The sequence below is a fragment of the Nothoprocta perdicaria genome, unplaced genomic scaffold (assembly GCF_003342845.1).
Source record: "Nothoprocta perdicaria isolate Ctin4 unplaced genomic scaffold, notPer1 scaffold_4, whole genome shotgun sequence".
NCBI classification, from domain to species: domain Eukaryota; kingdom Metazoa; phylum Chordata; class Aves; order Tinamiformes; family Tinamidae; genus Nothoprocta; species Nothoprocta perdicaria.
In genome coordinates this window covers 331,230-347,071 of record NW_020455643.1, presented here as the reverse complement: position 1 = coordinate 347,071, position 15,842 = coordinate 331,230, and the positions used below count along the sequence as shown (strand labels likewise).

At 40.6% G+C, this 15,842-nt stretch overlaps 1 long non-coding RNA gene across 1 annotated transcript in view; it reads right to left on the bottom strand.

Moving 5' to 3' along the window:
* Nucleotides 1-2,368: 2,368 nt before the first annotated feature.
* LOC112952488 overlaps nucleotides 2,369-15,842 on the bottom strand; it is a 34,961-nt gene continuing 21,487 nt past the window's right edge. Inside the window, exon 2 of the long non-coding RNA XR_003250394.1 lies at nucleotides 2,369-2,513. This is a non-coding gene — a long non-coding RNA (uncharacterized LOC112952488). The remainder of the gene's footprint in view (nucleotides 2,514-15,842) is intronic.

Sequence of the window (15,842 nt, the reverse complement as noted above, 5' to 3'; positions counted from 1 at the left end):
AAAAGCTACCAATTTTATTGGTACCTACAAAGAAGTAGTTCTGTAGCATTAAAAAGTGYGATTCTTACATGTTCTTGTAGTTAATGATAGAACTGGAAGGACCACTTTGACTTCCTTATTTATGGAAGAACCTGCTGAACAGTGCAGCGCATGTCTTGTTTGAGGTTAAGTCTTGAAGCTGTATTGCTCTCCACAAAAAACCTGATGAGCTGAGTAACAGAAATTCACACTAGCAAGTGTAAATAAAATAAATAACTTAAGCCTGAAATCCCTGTTCAAGTAACATTCCCATCAAAATCCATATTGGAAACAGGTGTTAGTGAGCACTCAGCATTTTTTAACAATATCTGTTGACATGAAAAAGCAGTTCCTAAATACTTTGCACTCTAAAAACTTCTTTCTTCCTTTCTTCCTTTCTTCCTTTCTTCCTTTCTTCCTTTCTTCCTTTCTTCCTTTCTTCCTCTCTCTCTCTCTCTCTCTCTCTCTCTCTCTCTCTTTCTCTCTCTCTATTTCTTTCTCTCTCTGTCTCTCTCTCTCTCTCTTTCTTTCATTTCATTAAAATTCTTGTCAAGTACAGGCACCACTGACAATTTGACTTAAAGCTTAGTTCCTGGCCAAGCCTGATTAAACTTGTGGAATTCTCAAAAAAAAAAAAAAAAAAAAAAAAAAAAGTGCCTCTGAAATTGAGATGAATACACTGCCAGAGTGTTCAAACATAATATATGTAATAACAGATGTTGGAATTGCAAGATAGACAATGGATGTTGCTTTTTCTATAGTATAACACTGTCCTATTGTGTATTGGTTTTGGCAGGAGATGACATAGAGATTAAATATAATTCTGAACATTGTCTGAAGTTGCAGACCCTGAATTATTGTGACTTGCCTTTAATGCTATTCCATTCCACTTAAAAAAAAAAGTCAGATGCATTTATATTAAAACTGAATGAAAGATGAGTTAGGAAAATAATAGAAAATAGAAAAAAATAGAGGCTAATCCCCTTCTAATTTAAGATTTTATTTCATTATTGCAGCCACAATCCTGTAAAGTTAGTATGTGTTCATTTGCGAGTGGGTCACTCTAAGAAAATCAGGCTCTTGGCAGCTATGGCTTCGCTTTCCTGCCATGTGTTATCCAAAAGCAAGGAAATTTGCTCTCTGAAAATATGTGGACTATTTCTTTCTAAAATAGTAAACTTTAAACATCTCTATTCACCACTTTTTTTTCCTTTCCTCCTTCCTCTGTAAAGACAATAACAATTTTGACTCATGTATGCACGGTTCCCTTGAGAATGAATCTAAAACGCTCTTTGAGTTATTCTATCATTGACAACACTTACATAAGTCAGCACAATTCTGGCCTGTATTTTTCAATTGTTTTCTTTTTCGCATTTTGTATGTTTTTCTCTTAGAAAAAATTCCTCTGCACTACTTAAGTAATAGACAGACAGGAATTGATTGCTGAATACCATGATTGATGTAGGTTTCCCTGCTCGGACAATAGTATTTGTGTGCATTGGCTGATACTCACACCCTCCAGATAACTCACTTCAACAGCATATAGAAATGTACATTATGACTAATTCAGCTTGTAAGCAGTTGCATTGTGATCTATCCAGTATAGGAGTTTTTGGCATTTTTTCAGCATTGTCATACACAGTTTATGTGTATATATGATTTAGATGACTTAATTGCACAAAGAGAAGATAGACKAGTAAAGTAAAACGGAAAAGCATTTTGTGAATTTCCTGTTTTTTTAGCACCTTGTTTGCAATACCTTTTTCCCCTCAATGAGGCACTCAGAAAATTACGTATCATATAGCACACATGCAGATCTCCTGTTTATTTCAAATTTTAGGACATTTCTCCATCTAATTATCTTAGAGCTGAATTGTTTTCTTTTCATCTGGTGCCAATAATGAAGGGCAGAGTTGAAATCAGCACTTTTCCCTGTTGTTTCCACCATGACATAAAGTGCATTAACCAAAATCTGGAAGAAAGGCTGAGCCGGGGCTGCGGGTCTCAGACTCCTTTAATGACTGGGGAGCTTTGGTGACAGTCGTAGGGCCATTACTGCCCATCCACCACTTGGAGACAATTTCGGAGTGCTTCATTTGAGCAGGCCAGTGCAGACAAGCGGATGTGAGCTGTAAATGCAAGTTTTCTGGAGAAGGAAGGCTAGGAGAGAAGGGTGCATGGGGTGTGCGTGTCCTTTGTGCTGCTGCCGCGTGGGACTAGCAAAGCCAGCGGTGACGGGGGGGATGACGGCCCCGGTCCTGCCCAGTTCCACCCGGGCTGGGGTGACTGTGACAAACATTGCCCTTGAGCAGGAGGCGGAGGGGACACAATTCTGCTGCCCCCGGCATCAGGGCTGCTTCCAGTGCCTGTACATGGGGTGACTGTCCTGCCATCGGGTGCTCCTGCCTGAAGGTTGTCACTTCATCAGGGTCTTTATGAGTACAGGTGGGTCAGAGCAGAGTAGAACAGATAAAGATGACAGTAGAAATATGGTACTGAAATAATAAAGCAACAATAAAGCGGAATTTACTGCTATGTGTGGAGCAAATTCCCTGTCACTTCCATGTTCAAAGACACTTTCATAATGATAAATATATAGTGTGATGGATTGAGCATATGAGTTCATGGTGAACTCTCTAAAAATATGAAGGGTAATAGACATCAGTATACACAGAAATAATAGCAAGAAGATCCATACCTTTTAAAACTTAAAACTTGCATRCAGCCATGCTGTTCAAGTTAGCATGACAGTATATATGTAATTTTTTTTTGAAATTACCCTCTTCAAGAAGATTAATRTCTTCGACTATATCAGCCTGAAAGTAGACACCCAAGAAAATGCAGCTTTTCTTCCACTGCACTTTACAGAGTCAGACCTTCTATACCATCATGCGCCCAGCAGTTAAAAGAACTATGCAGTATGTTCTATCCCTTTCTATAGTGCTACGTAAGTAAATAGCATCCTGAGACACTGCAACTTCAGGTAAAATTTCAAATAAAACATATTTAACAAGTTTCAAAGGAATTTCCTGGAAGTTCTACAAGGCTTAAAAACTGTATCTCCTAGCTTTTTTTTCAAGTAGAAATACTGAAACATTTCAAAATGATTCATTCAAATTTGCAGACCTAGTCAGTGGCCAAGGCAAAATTAAAATCTAGGATTTTTYATCTCCTGCCTAGTATAGTGAAAAACGAATAGTGCATTGTCTGAAATTGGTTTAGCAGGTAAGTGGGTTTATGATTCATGTAACACTAGTTTATTGTTTCTGCATTTGAAYTTTTGCAGATGTATTCACATAGGATATGGGGGGAAAGTGATTTTGAGTAATGATTTACTAAAGGATTGCTTTGTGTGTRTTTCTGTGTTCTAAGGCAAGAAGGGAAAAAAAAGGTACTGCTAATAATAGAGGTGATGCAGAGCAGAAAGTTGGAAAGCAGGAGATAAAATTGTGCAAGGAAAAGGGAGAGCCCTTGAGTTTCCTCCCACGTTTTCTGTTCACACCTTTCCATATCTATCGCAATTACTTTCTCATTCCTGCATCCTCCTTTGTGCAGGTGGCAGCAGAATGGAATGAGCTCGGTRCCTGGGGCCTTCACGGAGCCGCGCTGACCCCCCCGAGCTGGGCTCAGTGCGGCTCCATCCGGGTTCTTGTGAGGAGCATCCAGAGACTGCAGRGCTGCTCCTCTCCTCCTGGCTGATTGATGGAGACCTTGCACAAGACGGTGGGTTTGGGTTGTATCAGCATRAATGAAAACAGTAGTATAGATCTGTGATTTTACTTTGTCCAGTATTCGCAAAACCAAGATGTGGGAAGTGAAAATTGAGTCAGTAACAGGAACCTTGCAGGGACCTGGTTATATACTGAGAAATCCCAAGTGACGGGTTCATATGACTCTACCCTGTAGAACGTATATGCGTATTAACTTCCTTCCATGATTCATATCCAGTTGCACATAGATGGGGATGTAACTTGGTTTTTGCTTTGTAAATCCTTAGACTTAATACCTCTCAGATTTATCTCACTGAAATACTAAAATGTAAAATGCCTTCATAGTCCCCACTGATCCTCATYCCAGTTTGGCTGAGTTGCACTTGCAGGAGTAATTGGCACTGGCCTACTGCACTGTGAAAGCAGCTTAATGACATAGCACTGATGGTGGGATCATGAGGGCAAGACAATCCTTCATTTCCTTCTCCAGTTAGCTTTATAGGCAAGATCTTGTGGTAACTTAAGCCATTTGAGAACTGTAAAATTGAGAACTGTAAAAATACAGAGAAAAACAAAACAAAACAAAAACCCAAAGAGCATGCCAAGATTCTGATCTGTAATTAATCCATTTAGACAGTAGACTAATTTAAATAATTAAAAAAAGTTTTAATGATTAAAGAGATCAGAATGTGATACTACAGGGRTGGGAACAGGGGGCAGAGATGAACATTCTACTGTTTTTCCCACAGATGACACAGAACCTGAATTACAAGCTCACATCACAGCTCCGATAATGAGTAAACTTGAAAGCACTTGTCCTCAGCCTCCTCCATGCTGTTTTGTAAAGCAAGAATATCAGAATATCTTGGAAGGCACAGAAGTTAAAGCTGTCTTAGAGTTTACAAGCTTGTTTTTACAGAAAGAAAAGACTAATTCAGCAACTTTTTCCTTCATGTATCTTCTTAGCAGCTTTTTAAAAACTAGTAGTGAATTGTATAGGTGATTAGAAGAAAACAGAACAGGTAAAGAAATTTGGAGTAAATTTTTTATAAATCCACTAAGTATATGCTAGTTGAATTTCATTCTTAATTGCAGTGATAGCTATCTGGAGCAACTACGTTACCTTCAGTGGATCTAAGACAGAAACTGTGAACAATGTGACTCTATTGACTTCAGGAAATACAAAGAACCTGAGAAGATCTCAGTAGGTATCTATGAAAATTCTTGATTTACATGTCATTTGTTTTGATTTCATACCTTTGTATTTTCCCTACTACTTTTTAACTGCATATCAGCATGAAATCTGGAGCTCTGTGTTCATGCTCATAGCTCCATGCAAGTCACAAAAGCTGTGATGATTTGCACCCACTAAAGATCTGCTTACCAATCCTCCTGCACGTCCAGGAAATGAAATGTCAAAAAAATGGCATGGCTGCACATGTCTGTTTTATTYACCTCATCGGCTCCCTGAAGTTTAAAAGAACTACCAAAAACACAAGCTTCTATATGTAGAGAAAATTAAGTCTATGTAAAATATCACTACGTGTAAATATCTCGCATTTGTAAGAGCCTTTGAGCAATCTGAATTCCAGCCCCTAAAATGCTGTGATGGGCCAAGCTAAATGCTAACAATAATTACTGAAGCAAAGTCTCCCTTGAAACGAGACATAGGCTTTGTCTTGCAGAATTGCTGTTGAAATCACCCACATTTTGAGTCACCATCACTGGAAAGAAACATGCAGAGGTGCCATTCTCAAGTCCTTGGGCTGGAGGAAGAGCCAACAGGAACCTGATGAAATTCAGCAYGGCCAGAAGTGCCGTGCTGTGCGTGAGAGGGAAGCACTGCTTCCAGCTCTGCAGGCTGCGCCCTGCCTGCCCAGCGAGCAGCTCTCCTGCAAAGGCTCCTCGTAGATACATGCTGGGCATGAGGTGTCCATGTGCCCTGGCAGCAAAGGTCTGCAGCATCCCCAGGTGTATTAGCATGGGCACAGCCACTAGAAGAAGAGGAGTGATTGCCCCACCACTTGGTACTCATTAGACCATAACACTGTGTTTTGGGGCAGTTCTTCCCCCACTCAATACAAAAAAAGATACCAATAAACTGGAGCAACTTCAGCACAGGGCCACTGAGAGGCTGAGGGGATGGATCTTGCTGAGCCTGGAGAAGAGAAGACTTCAGAGGGGTTAATAGCAGCCATCCGGGAGAGACTAGAAGGTTACCAAGAAGATGGAGCCAGGCTCTTCACAGTCATGCATGGTGGAAGGGCAAGAGACAACAGGCATGAGCTGAAACAAGGCAGTTTCCGATTGACTTTAAGGAGAAACTTTAAGGAGAAACAGTGTGAGAAAAGTTGAGCAGTGGAGCAAGCTGCCCAGAGAAGTTGAGCAATGCCCACTGCTGCAGATTTTCAAGAGCAGACTGTATAAAGCTCTCAGTAACCTGCTTCTGACCCCATAACTGACTTTGCTTTCAGCAGCGGGTTGGACTAGAAATCTCCCGAAGAGCCTTCCAACTGAATTATCCTCTGACCCTATCCGATGACTCTACAACAGAAACATCTCTTTATCAGGGAAAGCTCACACTACCTTCCTCTCACCCCTGTTGTCAGCCCAACAATAGCCTGTTTTGAACAAGAATTTTACTTTGTGCCACTGCAGTCAGCCAGATTTTTTCATTTCCCGTGTCCCTGGTACAAATTAGAAAAAAAAAAAGACTAAATAATCCCAGTCATTTTTCTCTTATTGGTGGCTGTGGTACAGCTAAGAGCAACATCAATGGTAAAATCATGCAAAACAAATTGGGGTCTGTGGACATCAGTTTCAACAGAGCTATTTTGCTTTTTGAATAATGTAATAAACATGACATCAAGGCTATTAAAAATGGAAGAAAATACACGTTTCTTAATATAGTTAGGAAAGAAGAAATGTTAAAGTCTGATTACCMAAAGCCACTGAAGTTTCAGGACATCACACATTACACATAATATTGGTATCAATCCTGTACTTCAAGGCACGAGTTGATCTTCAGCTAAAGTTAAGCATACTGTCCTCTTCCTCTTGTCAATTATTGTGTAATTAAAAGTGACAAGATTTTTATCTCCTTCAAACATTAGAATTATGAGGGTTTGGATTAGCTACCCTGTTGATCTTTTGCAGAGCGGCTTTTCTTCTAATCACATCCCTCTCTGTCAAGCAGAGAACTTTTATATTGGAAAAATAACTCACAAGCAGTGAAAGAAAAATCTAAAACACACATAACCTTTGTACTGGAATAAGTATATGCAGTTTCACAAGCCACTCAGTGTTAACACATGGAAATTGGCACAAGAGACATACATTCATACATTTAATTTTAGGAGGCACACTGAGAAATATTACCTGCTTTATACTGCTTCCAACTCCGTAAAGTAAGCAGTACTTAAGCTACTTTTTTTTTTTTTTTAACAGATAGATAGAGTAAATCAATATAAAAATGCTGAAAGCCAAACAAAGGTGAATCGGCAGAAATAACTGCTGTGAGAAGCAAACAGCTACAATACCTGCAAAAATCAGGCATCTAGGACTCAAGAGAATGACATGACATTTTCTACATCTGCTTTTAACTGTGGGCAAGGTGGCTCCTGGCAATCATCACTGCATTATATAAAGTGAGTCATGGACAAGAGGAATGGCCAAACTGGTATTCATAGTGATGGACACAGCAGGGAGTAACATCTTGGAAGAATCCTCCAGATCTTCCAGAGCTAGAAACAAACCTGGCAGTCACAGATAGCAGGTATTTTTAAAATCACATTGTAAAGACATAAAACAATATATCTTTCCTCAAAGTAGAAAATATACATGTGAACTTTATTTAGTTTCTGATGATGGTCACATTTAGCCATTATTATTTTAATATCCAGATACACTAGTCTATTGAAACTCAATAACGGAGTTAGTTTTTGGCACTCTTGTCTAGTAGATTATGAATGGCACAAAAATATAAGGAAATGTATTCTACTGCTCATAGGGATGCTAATTTATGTAATATCTAACAAATTTGTTAACTGCCTTGCATCACAGTTACTCTGTCTTTGAAGTAAGGTTGATGAATATTCAGCAGTGTTAATCATCTTGAGATGTRCATGTATAAAATAACAGCAAAGTTGGCAGATTCAGGATGACAGATGATCCAAATGCAGTTTCATGATTCTGGCCTATGGCAAAACCTGTATGTTGCCATGATAGTTCATTCAATAGCCTGTAGCAGTTGCTAAGTAAGCATTGTGGAATATAAAATAGGTGATATTCGGCATTAAATAATGGAGAAAGTTTTATAGGTTTGTCRTAAGACCACTTGAGACACTTCCTGAGTTTTTCTTGTCTGGAAAACATTTTAAATTTATTATTGTCATTATTTTTATGTTACTAATCCCAGATCCTTAGTCAAGTTTAATGCACTGAAAAGAACAATTATGTTATCCAAGCAAGTCTTTAGATAATGACTTCTTCATTTGTTTATTATCCATTATATGTATGGTTATTTTTTGATGGTTAGAATTTGGCTGTAAAAATGAGTAACTGGTGATAATGCATGCATTGCTGTTTTATCTAAGCACAAGGTGGACTGGCTTTTCATTAGTATTTACAGATCTTGATTCCATAAAATTTTTTTCTCATGACAAGAGAATCACTATGTCATGAATAAGACTTATTCACTGAAATGAGATTTACAGGGCTGGGCTCAGATCTAGGAGGTTTCCTAGGGCCCTGTAGCTTTCAAAAAAAAAAAAAAAAAAGTAGGAAACTTACTTTACTGACTACAGAGAACAGGTTGCAAACACCTGCTCAGTGGCTATCCTCATGCAGAGGATCCTTTCCCAGCGGAGCCGGATCCCAGCGGAGTCAGACGCACATTCATGCTCACCAGCAGTAACTCCAGCTCCCGCATGTGCCACGCTTAAGGGCAGTCTAAATATTGGTACTTAAGGGCTTAGTGCATTGGAGGGTGGGTGTGGGCCCTGTTGACAAACGGCACGTACTGAGTGTCCCCCTTGCCTCAGTCACTGCTGGCAGGACCAGCCATCGGGAATCCCAGGCCCTTGCAACCAGAGGGAAAGTTTGGAGCTCAATATTTATCTTTGGGGGAAGAGGATCGGGCATGGGAACATTCAGGCACACACAACATCCACTTGTCCATGGGTCCTGAGGGGATGCAGCTGCGATCCTGTCACTGTGATCCTGTCATCCTGTCTGGATTATCTTTGAAAGATCACGGTGACTGGGAGAGGTTCCTCAGAGCTGGAGGAAAGCGAAGGAGACTGGAGCATCTCTCACGGAGAGGCTGCGAGGAGGAGGCTCGAGGGGATCCTCCCAGGGTCTATGGACACCAGGTGGGTGCATGAAGACAACAGAGAAGCTCTTTGGAGTGGTGCCCAGTGACAAGGTGAGAGGCAATGGGTACAAACTGAAACCGGGAAATTCTGTCTGGGTGTAAGAAAGCACTTAAGCACTTTCTTTTTTTTTTTCCYCTCCTTGCTAACATTATAGAACAGGTTGTCCAGACAGGCTGTGGAGTCTCCGTTCCAGGAGGTATTCCAAACTTGACAGGACGCAGTCCTGAACAATCTGCTTTTGACCAGGGGGTTGAACCAGAAGATTTCCAGAGGTGACTTAGAACCCCAAGCCTGCTTGAGATTGCTTTTGCATGCTAGTTCTGTCTCATTTGTTTTTCCAAGGAGTATGGAAAAGCTTTCAGCCTCATCCTCCCCGGAGTAGAAACCAAGTGTCGCCACATCTTGTGGTGACTTTGTAATGTGGAGAAACTGGCGAGGAGAATGAGATCACACTTGTTCTGTTCTCTGACCTGAAGGAATGCAAACTCACTGACCTCATCTATATGCAGACGTTGGCAGATACTCTATTATTCACATCAGTTTATGATTGTACATTATACTTAGCATTTATACTGCAACATGCAGCGCGGAAATCAACAGCAAATGGTCTTGTGAGTTACCACTATGGCAGCTAGAACAGAAGGGTAGTTTAACCTTGACACTAAAATGGTTTCCTAAGCGTGGACTGGAATCTGTCATTCCACAGGCAGACTCCTTAGAAACCTGACTGCCCCATTAGKTCCTGCGAAAGACACCTCAGAGGAACAAGCATGATGATGGACAACAGTTTCCAGAGACCATCACCTGGATCCAGGTGAGCTAATGGGAAAAACTCTCCTGAATCTCTGATAGCCCCATTCTGGATACATATCTCTTTCAACAGCAGTGGCAGCGCCTATATAAGCCACAGTGTGAATTCCCTTTGAAAAAGCATTCCTTCCTGATGTTGTTTCCACATAGAAGTCTGTCAGCACACAATCTCAAGAGTATATAACCTGCATGTACTGTCCTGTTTGAAACCAGCCCTGTCCACACTCCATATCCCAGCTCAAATTGGCCTCAGAAGCAAATATGTGGCATTGCAGTTGCAGAGGGAATATCTCTGAAGCTGACATACCCCTTTAGTCTGTTTTGGCAGGGAATGTGTTTCTGAAGAATATTCATCTATGCACAAGCAATAAGTTGAAGGAACACAATCTGTTGATATCGAATAATTGCTATTACACTCTAGGACCTTGGGAATTTGGTATTCATCTCTGAGTATATGTCCTTATTTTCTCCTATAACATTAGATAAGCAGCATAAACTGGTCTTGAAAGTGGAACTTACTCAACATTAGTTGATTAAATTACAATTATCTGCAGTGCAGTAGCTCATAGGAGGGTTTGGAGCTTTCTAGTGTGCTTACTGGGTACCTTCAATGGCATTTAGGGTAGGAGGACCTGGGTACTGGCTCACTGATAAGTCCACTTGTGCTGTGGAGGTAAAGTTAAATGAGCTTCAGCTGAAATATTTTTTTAAGATACATGGGTAATTCTACTAACTTTGATTAGTTATTATAAATCATTGTAATATTTATATATTTTATATAATGTTTTTAATAATTATATTATTGCAGATGCAAACAAAACATATGCCAGAGGCAGCTGTCTGGGTGAGGAGGCAGAGCTGCTGTCCCAGGGCCCCGGCAGACCAGGATCTTCCCGCGAGCGGCGGCGGGTCGCCCCGTTGCTCCCGGTGCCGGGTCCCGGGCAGCCAAAGTGCCGAGGCAGCTGGKCCAAGCTCCGGGGCGCCGGGCCTGGCCCTGGCGGGTCTTGCTGCCGGTGGATAACATGCCCCTGCACCACCTTTCTGGCAGAAACTCTGTCTTGTTCTGGGTTTGCTTTAAACCAGTTGCCTTCCTCCACTGAGTCTGGATAGAAAGCTGTAGCTTGAGCAAGTAAGCAGAATTATAACATGTACATATTGAGTTTAAATCATTTATTCGTGATAATAAAGCAATTCAGGGCTAATAAAATTATTGGGTACAGCTAAATAATTATAAAATTATAATTTTAAAATTTAAAATAAAATTATTTAAAAAAAGGAAAGTAAAAGTTGTTTCTGCTCCAGTAACAGGTGCTGTGTTTTCATAAGAGCCCATGTTCAAACACTGCAGTGCCCGCTGATCAGAGATGTATGGGGAGCAGAGTGGAGCAGAGAAGGGCAGAGTAGAGAAGAGATAATAAAACATTTAAAGAAAAGCACAGATGAGGATAATTCAGAAAGTAGGCAGCACAGTAAGAGACTAACCCATTAAAACTACAGCATATTATCTCATCTTAAATCAAACTTTCATCACAAACCATTTTATTTTTGAAATGTCTTTGAAAAAAAAAACAAAATACAGTAAGAAAACATTATCAGGTCAGCCCATTTGCATACTATGGAGTGATGAAAGATAATTCTGTATCTTTACAGGATATGTTTGTGCTATGTTATGAATAATTTAGCTTTTATTTGATTTCAAAAGCTTTAACAGGATGTTTCATGGTTCAAATCTGTATTAGGCTGAAGTAATGAGGGAAAAAAAGCACAAACTTTTTAGCAATATTCAATGTCTAGGCAAACAATGTTGCTTTCAGAGCCACTGTGGAAAACTGGTAGTGATAATATGGCTAGAGACAACCATAAACATATAAAATAAAAAATGTTTTTTTCTAAATAAGCTTGTAAATTCCTATCATTTGCTCTTCATCACATGCATCTCAAAAGAATGCACAGATATAATTTGAAGTGCAAATTTATTTATCTACCAGGTACAGTTCCACAATAGGTAATAATTACATGCAGAAACGGCACTTCTCCTTTAGGAAGGGATAGCCCGGAGTTATCCCATGTTCACGGGAGCGGTGCTGCTGACTCCAGGGAGAGTTGCTGTGGGAGCAGAGGGGTATGAAATCAAATCCAGTTTTGTTTGCTTCTTCTAAGAGAACTCCTTCTTAGACAAGCAAGCGCAAGGCTCTGTATTGCTGTGAAACGTGTGGCATTGTCCTGTGTAACCCTGCRAGGGCGGGGAGCCGGATACCTGACTGCTCCTGCAAGCACCTTGCGCAGCTGCTCCCCGCCGACCGCCCGGGGCTGTTCTCCACAGCGCAAACCAAGACACTCCTCAGCCGYGCGCTCCAATTAAGCTGACCCCCCAAAGAATGTGAAGAGGTATTCCTGCAGGAAACCTGAGAASAGCGCCTCTCTCTTAGAAAAGGAGACAGTGTTTGGGGGGAAAARAGAAGGTCTGGCCCTGTTTCCACTGAAGCTGCTTGAAATGCATAAACCTGAATTTGCGGGGGAATATGGGAAAAGTTTGATGAAAACTGCCACTTTTAGCTAGAGTCTCTATTCAGCTGTCAGAATCCAGTGGATCTAGTGAAAAGATGGAGRGATAGCAGTGTCCTACGACTGTCCTGGATATGCCTTTAAGGTGGCAAAAAGCATGTTAAAAAAATGCAGTCACCCGGGCAAATCTTGAAGGTTTTCACCTCTGCCCAGATTCAGAGTTTTTTATCTCAATGACAGTGAACTGTACACACAAAATAAATCCCTAAAGCAAGTCAGACATGACAGGAAAAATGGTTAGTTACTGAGCAAAGAAAGAAGGCCATCTGTGAATTAAAGGAGTTTTACCACTGGAAATACAAAATTCATGATTGTAAAGTCTAATGAGTTTTTTTTTAATTAGTCAAATAAATAATTGATTTCACAAGTGTTAAAATGACTGTTCAACATTATTTGGGGGGCTGTTGTTTTGTTTTGCAGAGAGAGATTTTCATAGGAGAAACATATGGAGTCACAATAGAAAATCTCAAGTCTCAGAGCTAATGTCTTCAGTCTCGCATGATGCCAGGATTGGCCAGCACATTCCATAGGGAATATGACTGCAGCCTCCTGGGGAAGTGCTTGACTCCCTTTCACGGATGGCAGGTATGCTAACAGATTTCTATACCATCTTTTCCTAGAATGAGTACTCACCTGCTCAACAGAGCTCTCCTCTAACGAGAAACCACACTATTTCTAATGAGACACATACGCTCTCACATACAAGATAATGACTGCATGTGTCCACATCAGCACTGACCCACTGGTTACGAATTCAAAGCCAGCAGTTGAATTGCTGTGTGTTTATTTCTGCTGCGTAGTGGAGCTGCAATGCCCGCAGCAACAGGTCCAAGGAGGAGCTACCAGCAGCCCTGAGGGCATCTTTGCTCCAAAGCGCCTGCTTGCTCCTGGGGGAAGGAGCCCTAAGAGAGCTTGTCTTGGTGGAAGGAAGAAGATGTGTGAAAATCCCTAAGGGGTTTCCCAAATACCAGTCTAGGGATCTTTCATTTCAGGGAAAGGCTGAAGAGCCTTTGGGAAATGGCCTGTACCTGTCTTCTGTAGGCGCTGGCAGAAGATTTTTGTTTTACCTGCCAAGAGAGTGGTTTTGTTTGTTTGTTTGTCTTTTGTTTTCATTTCTAAGGAGACAAGGTCAACATGGCCCTTGTGAGGGAGTTGCTGTTGAGTTTCAGCTAACAAAGGAAAATGTCTCCACGACTCACACAGAGACACCTCACATGCATCACTTGCATCACAGCTGAGTATGCAGCCAGCGTAAGCACATTTTTTAGCAGCAAAAGGAAAGCAAGGAAGTGAAAAGTGACAGAAATGATTCTTCACTTTAATATTTTGATCTCCATATCTTCCTTGCATGTGAATCCATGGACTTTCAGCTGATACATTTTCTTTTACCTTCATAGCCATGTTGGGGTCCACAGGGTAACAGAGTCTCGCAGCACACACACCTTCTCTGGATGAACTCTTGTGTGGCTGCTGGGAGGTTTTTGAGGCTGTCAGGCCTATAGAAAAAAATAGGTGGGTCTGGTTTCCCTAGTCATCATGTTTAGAGTTGCACATACTGTGGTGATGAAGCATTGTAAATCATGAGTCTGCTCGCGTTCACTGATAAACCGGTCATGCAAAGGGCTTTTTGGAGTAGGAATTCAGCAGAAGGCATTTTGCATCTGTCAGAAATAATTCAAGGGTGTGGAGTGACTAATTGGGAACTTCATGAATAACCAAGACTGCAGTAAGACAAAGCCATGAACTTTTGTCTGGCAAAAGTGGGGGATATGTTTCCGGTGTTAGGAATGGTATTCTGGGAAGTGATGGTAGCAAAAACATCACATGGCATTTTCTTTCTAAATAAAGTCTACCCACTTTTAAAATGCAATTTTATGTATGCCAGTATAGCATGGGTAAAACACTGGAAAGCTCAATATAGAAAATAAAACCAAGAAAACAGGAAAGCCTTGCACTAGTGTTTAGTCACAAGAGTTTCTGCTGCAAATCAGACAACTGATACCAAAGCTCAAGGTGTGTCAGCTTCCTAAATTAAAACAGTATTGCAATGAATCAACACAAGAAATCCACAACCTCAAAGCAAGTATGGGTTGGGATCTGTCCCAGAGGAAAAAACCTCTCCCACTACTAGATCATTCCCCAAATCCTTCCCTCTTCTCAAGGAGTCTTGTAGATTACCTGTCATCAGCAGGATTGCAAACTTTCACATGGGTGACAACATGGGCTTGTCTGCCAAAGCAGCCAGCTTGGTTCCTGCTGTTTATCTTCCTTTCTCTTCCCAAGCATTTTTTCTAAATGAAATTCTTTTGCAAAGGTTCTGAGATGAATCTGTCAACAACCTCTTTACCTCCTCCTTTAGGGTGGACTCACATTAAGCCACAGCATTTTCCCAGTGTCATTCAATAATTGTTCAATGGCATCATGTCTTAACCGCTCTGATTGTCCTAATCAAATTTATCATTTTAAGTTTTTGTTTTATTTTATTTACCACAGACAAAGTTCTGAAGCTGTATGCCTCCATCTGTTAGGATACTCATCTGGTTCTTGTAGCTGGACCTGCCTTTGGAGAAAGGTGACTAGAAGAAAAGAGGATAATTGTCAGAACTTGGGGACACTTTCTCTACTCTACAAAATCTAACAAACTTGTCTTTAAGTTTACACTTCTTAGATCTTTCCAGAACAGAATATTGTTTGCATTTCAATCATAAATATTATGTTAAGTAAGCAGCTAAGAGGTATAATTAATGGAAAGGATAAACAGTACTGAGAAGCAGTTGATGCCAAGTAAGCCTTAAAAACAAAAGATTTCAATGAAAAATAAAGGCATAAAATTGGAGATGAGAACAGAAAAATGAGAAAAGAGATCAGCCTAAGCCTGAATGTTTTAGTATTAGTCAAGGACTCAGATCTTTCCATTGTCCCAGTAAGAAGTAAACAGATTTGTATTTCAAAGTAGTGATAGATTAACAATTTCCTTTGCCCTTGGCCAAGACTAGAAAGTTGCCAACCACTACTGGTTCCCACTTGCTGTTTGGAAATGAGGAGCTTGATTTTATTTTCATTCCAGACTGCAAATCAAACAGCGATAGTAGTTATGCAGATCTGCAGTTTTGATTTGTGGCACTGAACAAGAAGAACAAAAATGGGCAAAGGAGGGATCATTTTCAGCTAGTCTGTGCCAAGGTCCAGACTCAAAATATCCTCCAAGGTCACTGTTCTGACCTCAGGTTTTGTTCCATCAGACCTGTAAGTACTGCATCAACTAGAAGACAGAGCTGTCTCTGTCAGAGAAGTACAGGGCTTGAAATATTTGCRAGATTTGGAAACTGGAGATTTAGTAAACACAAGAGATTAGGAAAAGCTT